Source organism: Carya illinoinensis, chromosome 10 (genome assembly GCF_018687715.1).
Source record: "Carya illinoinensis cultivar Pawnee chromosome 10, C.illinoinensisPawnee_v1, whole genome shotgun sequence".
Taxonomy (NCBI): domain Eukaryota; kingdom Viridiplantae; phylum Streptophyta; class Magnoliopsida; order Fagales; family Juglandaceae; genus Carya; species Carya illinoinensis.
In genome coordinates, this window is record NC_056761.1 from 16,375,237 (window position 1) to 16,381,684 (window position 6,448).

A 6,448-nucleotide genomic window follows, 5' to 3' on the forward strand; every position below is an offset into this window, starting at 1 on the left:
CTAAAACTTCTAGATAGACTCAGCATTGTTTAGATACAAATCAATACTTATTTTACATTCATCCAAATTTAATCAAATAATGATAAGATAAACCTTATCATTCATCCAAATTTAATCAAATAATGATAAGATAAATCTTATCATTGAGTCATCTAATCCTAGCCAATTTTTGCCTTTACAATTACTCATGCTGCGGGTTCGAGAGAACATACTTTGGATGCAACTAATAAGTTGCATGCAATGATTGACCTCTATTCTGGCAATTTGGATCCCACAGCACATGCAAGTGGTACCGCAAATGTTACAGCAACTGTTGGTTCTTCAAAACAAGTTCTCAGTCCACATATTGTGAGAGGGAAAGGGAGACCCCCATCTCTGAGGAGAGCATCCAGGATGGAGAGAGACTTGCGAAAAGTTAAAGAGAAGACCAAGCGAGCGCAGGGAAAGGGAAAACGCAAGCAGGTGCTGATATTCTATTTGACATCTACCTTGTTGATGCTTAATTTTTTTATTACTACCAAAAAAATTTGATATATTATTTTCAACGAGATGGAGAAGATATAGCAGTCATAGACGTGCGCAAGAATTTATTTGGTGTCGTGCAAGTAATATCTTCCATTTATAACTTATATTTGAATTATAAGATAAATGATTTTGTTTATGTTTCGTATTAAGCATTGTTTTAAATTTTGGTGGCACCGTATAATCAGACTGTTCCAGAGAGCATACCAGCTGCTGACATTATGGGAGCTCAACCCCAAGAAAGACTAATGCAAAGCCAAGAAAGTGTATGTGAATCCCAACTTTAATTTTATGGATGATAATTTTAATAGTAAGTTTGACATCAGATGGTTTTGCATGAATTTTATTGGTCTACAGATGCAATTTGGGTTGGTTGGATCACAACCGCTAGAGGCTATATTGGATGGTTCACAACCACAGGAATGACATTTCAATTGTCGTGGGTATGCCTTTCCATGTTTACACATTATCATAATCTTTTTTAAGCTTGGGTTTTAATGATTAGGGTGTTCTTTGTGGGTTTTAATGAAGGATTTGGCACACAATTTACATCAATTGTTTTCCCTGTAGGTTCATCCCGTGGTGTACCAACTGCTGATCCATTTTGTTATGAGTTGGCCTACCACTATTTAGCTAAACACATTAGGGTGTTAATCTTGTTGTTGGTGGTATTTTGGGAATATAGAATGTTGTTGGTGTAAAACTTTAATTTTGCCTTTGATGATGAGGGGGCAATAAAGCTTTAATTTATTTCCTCATCACTAAGATCTAAATGCATGGTTATTCTATTTGGATCTCTTGGGTTGATTAAAGAGTGCTGGTGCATTGTGTTTGACATTTTGTTTTCTAAATGAATTTGTACAAAATGTATATTATGGGTGACATCTTGGATCTCTTTTACATGAAGATTCTGAGAATGTGTGTATACACTAAAACTGGCATTGAAGTGAAGTGGCGCAATAGCTTACTCTCTACCGATCCAATCTTTGTTGTGTAGTTTGACTTGCTAGTAATATGAATTGGTTTAAGGTGTGTCCAGGTGGAAAGACCAAGGATCTTGCACTAGAATGGTGTTTTTGAAATGAAGGTTCTGATTTGTATTTCTTCTCCAGTGAAATAAAGTCAGCAGAATTATGTATTGATTGGCATGGATTGGCATACAGTTCTTGTAACTTATATTTCGGTGTTACTGTTCTTATTTGCTAAGTCAAAATACAAGAGCTACTTCCACAACCGATCCAATCATTCGATGCTTAAAGCCTGGACGACCATGTATATAGGAAGCAACACAGGAAGGATCTTGTCCAAGAATCAAGATTGGTATATAGAAGAGGCAGAAATGCAAAACATCCTGGATGAGTACTGAAAGCACAATTCTAAACATCCATAAAGCTTAATGCTGATTATTTCTGCATTCTAAACATCCAGAAAGCACAATTCTAAACATCGATAAAGCTCTATGCTGATTATGAATGCATTATGAATGCATTCTAAACATCCAAAAAGCACAATTCTAAACATCCATAAAGCTCAATGCTGATTATGAATGCATTCTAAACATCCAGAAAGCACAATTCTAAACATCCATAAAGCTCAATGCTGATTATGAATGCATTCTAAACATCCAGAAAGCACAATTCTAAACATCCATAAAGCTCAATGTTGATTATGAATGCATTCTAAACATCCAGAAAGCACATATGCATAACATTCACAATTTCTAAACATAAAAGATATATAACATTAAAAATATTCTTGTGGCCTGGTTGTAGAGCCACTGTTCCAGATCCCACTACTACACCATAATTCCCAAAGTTTGCAGGTATTCAATTATAACAGTGTGCATTACATCATCCAACAAAATAAATAATTTACAGAAATGGAAAGCGATGCATTTAGATACTCCAACAAAATAAATAATTTGCAACAATGCATTTCTAACATCGCGGGATTAAATCATCTACTAAAGCCATCTATGACAGAATTCAGCTCCCTCTCCTCTAATACAAGAGCCAGCGTCCAATACAAATTAAAAGTATTACTAATGCAATCCCACCAAACTGTTTTCCCAGTTTGTGCTCCGTCTTAATATCAGGTTCTTGTGTCTGCCTCAACAACTTCTTCTCAAGCTGATCCACCATCTTACGCAGGTCAATCTCCCTTTTTTCGAGAAGGTCGACTATTTTTTAGAGATCTTTCTCCCTCTGTAATAGGTCATTGATTCTTTCTTGAAGCTGGAGCTCAGTCACTTGATTACTATCTGCCCACTGGAAAAACTTGCATAAGGGTAATCCCTGAGCATTAGACCACAAATTAGTGGGCTTGAACACTGAAAGAAATGTGAACAGAAAGGTTACAGCTGTAATTACCTCTATGTTGTACTTTGGACACCCTAAGAATGGCCGGCCAGGATTTTTTGCTGTGGTTGAAAATTTCAGTGTTGCTTTCACCCCACAGCAGCACAATGGTTGCCCCGTGGTACGTTTAGCAAAAGATGAAGAAGACATTGATGAGGACGATGACATTTCTAAGATGAACCAACGAAGAGAAAGGAAAAACTAATTTCCCACAATTAGTTAGTAACATATATTTATATTTCAGAAGAGAAAGTTATTAGTGGTCAAAATCCAAAACTAATTTGCCACAATTACTTGGTAAGAAAACAGTGTATGGTTGGTAACAAAACAATTACCACTAGACTATTATTTGGTAACAACACAGTGTCTCCACAAACCTATAAAACAAACTTAGTCCCACGGAACATAGGTTTGAACATGACAAACTAGTAAAACCAATATCCAAAAGTTAAAGAAATGTTTATAATAAGCTTGGTATCATTCATAATGATCCCACACCAAATTACACCAATTCGTGACCTGTCATGTAATTTATAGCTACAAATTGAGTTATGGAACATGACAAGCTAGTAGTATGTGGTCACATATTTTCTTAGTAATTCTGTGTATTATAAGCTTTATTATTCAACAGTAGGATCTATTCCAATAATAGATATTGAAACAGTAGATATTCAAACCAAAAAAAATTAACTAGATATTGAAACAGTACCAAATAAAGTGTAAATATATCGTTACCAAATATAAATAGACAATGAGTTAAAAAGAGACTACGAGTTGGGTTAAAATAAAGAATGGAAAAGAGTCCAAGTCCATAAGAGAAATGATAGCATTACTACTCTTTTACATTTTCTTCAACTTTTTAATATTATAATATTATTTTAAATAATTATTTTAATTTGATTTTGATTTGATTTGGACAAAACTTTTTAATATGTTTTGATTTTGATTTGGACAAAACTACAGAGATCTTCGAAGTCTGTAATTCATAAACAAGTTAAGCTTGTAATTTGCCTTTTGCTTATGAGTTTTTATATAAAACCTTGATCTTACTTACTGATATGTGGTACTACTGACATTTGTAGTTTCAATTTTCATTTGAAATAGTTACAAGCCCCTAGCCTGCTCTGTGATGAAGGATTCGGAATGAAACGCCAAAATCTTAATGAACTCCACAAATTTATGTGACAAATGAACATAATCCGACATACATAAACAATAACTATAAACTAAATACAACTTACAAACCCTCCTCTAGCTCTCAATTATGAGCATTTACAATGAAGATGTCTGGAATAGCTTATTATTGGCAGTGTTCAAATTTGGGTTAGTACGATTCACTTGGATCAATTTGTTGTCAATTCATAAATAATTTCGATTTCATAGACCTAATACTAACCCAACATGACACAACCCGATTGTAAGCTATGTCACACTATAATTTTCTAATTACTACAAACCCATCTCCATCTACACATTCAATTTCAATTTACCATATATTAGTGGTTTCACATGCAATGTTGTGAAATTATTATAACTTAGAGGAGGAATAAAACAAAAAGGACCTTTCAACCACTAATTCATAGACATTTTCAGTAAATGAAGACCAAGTATTTATAGCATTACTAAATGAAGACATTTTCAGTAAATGAAGACCTGTCAAATGGGCATATCAAATTTACTAGTAGTATTATAAAAAATAACAATAAATTAACAATGACAGAAGACCAAGTATGTATAGCATTAGAATGTTGAAAAAAAAAAAACAAAACACATCAAAAAGGAGAAATCTAACCAGATTTGAAACTCGGTGTTAGGGTTAGATTTTTTGTCGGTGTTAGGGTTAGAGTTAGGGTTTTGGTGCTATGTGGGCTTCACATTTCAGATCTAGTGGATAAGATGACAGGGCTTTGTGGCTCTGGTTCGTGGGTTCAAATCGGGTTTGTGGTCCGTGGCTCTTTGGTATGAGATGTGAAACGTGGGTTTGTGGGTCATGGGTTTGAGTAGAAGCCGAAGACCAAGTGACTACAGGGACTACTTTGTGAGCGGGCTTTAGATATCAGATCTGGTGGAGAAGATGACAGCCACGTACAGGCTCTGGTTCGTGGGTTCGAACGCCGTTTGTGATTCGTGGCTCTTCAAAACGAGATGTGAAACTAGGGTTTGTGGGTCTACCGAGGAGAAGACGAAGAAGAAAGTGCCAGCGAGAAGACGAAGAAGAAAGTCGCCAGCGACTGGGATGAATGGACAAAGACTAACTACTGCCGATTGGGATGGAAGGCAGAATGACAAAGACGATGGGAAGAGGGGAGGGTCTCCTGGTCCTAGGTGTGTCGGCTGATTTGAAAGTGATTTCCAAAACAAAACCTAAACCGAGCTGCGTCTTCAATTTGAATTTAAAATCAAAACGACGCCGTATTGAAAACGTGCCACGTAGGACATGGTGACGCCGGTTCCCCAAGACCGGTTGTAAGTAGACTTTTTGATAAACGAATGTGAGTGATCAAGACCGTGTGTGAAGGGAATTTCTAGCATGGTTCTTATGGCTTGGGCCTTTCTCTCCAAAATATTGGGCCCCAACAAATGCTTAAAAAAATATCCTTGTTCCATATCTATATCGCTGCATAACAAGATTCTATCCATCTCAAAATATTTAATGAATTTGACTAGCATGGCAAGTCTAATCAAAATTCGATATTGGTCAAAATAAAATCTTAGGTCCACTGTCCAATCAGAAAAAAAAATTCTCGTCAATCTTTAACAGGCCTTTCATCTGTATAAACCCAAAAATTTTAAAAAAATGGACTTAGTGCTGTCCCAAGTGTTACATTTTCTGCATAGCGTGATGTGAGGATTGACAAGAATGTTAATATCGATGTCGATAAGGAGACCAGTGCAATTGCATCTAATATGAAGAATACCAAAAACTAGTTACCTCTTAATAAAATAGGAGTGCCTAATTCTTGATTGTTGCCACCTGGTACAATGAAGGCTGCAGTGAAAACCATAGTTGCAATCAATGCTGCCACAAGCATGCCATAGTTTGCGGTGTCCTTCATCCACTTTTCACCTTCTTTGTGCAAATTCTTATGTGTCTTCATAAATAATTCCCATGGTGTATCTAAAGTTTTGTTATTTTCATCTATGTTCTTCTTCTTTCTATATGAAGGCTGAACAATCTCTATCTCTTGTATTATTAATTCAAGTCTTAAGTAGTTACAAGTAAATTAAAGTGAAATACATAGCCAGAATAAATAGAATAATTAAATCAAATAGATCCGAACCTTAAACCACAATAGCTCTAGTTGCAATTAAAGTGCTGCCTCTGATATGATATTTAGTCGGTCTGCAGGAGCTATTTCAGGAGCTAAATGCAGCATATTGTTCTTGTGATTGTTAGTATAGAGGGCAATGATACCCTTGATGGCACCTAGCTCATATATTAGACTGAATACACTCTCTTGTTGATATATAATAGCAAAGAGAAATATACTTCTTTTTTTCTCATCAAAGCTCCATATGAGATCAGGATATGATCGTATAAGTATAATTAAAAACTCAACGTTCCCTGA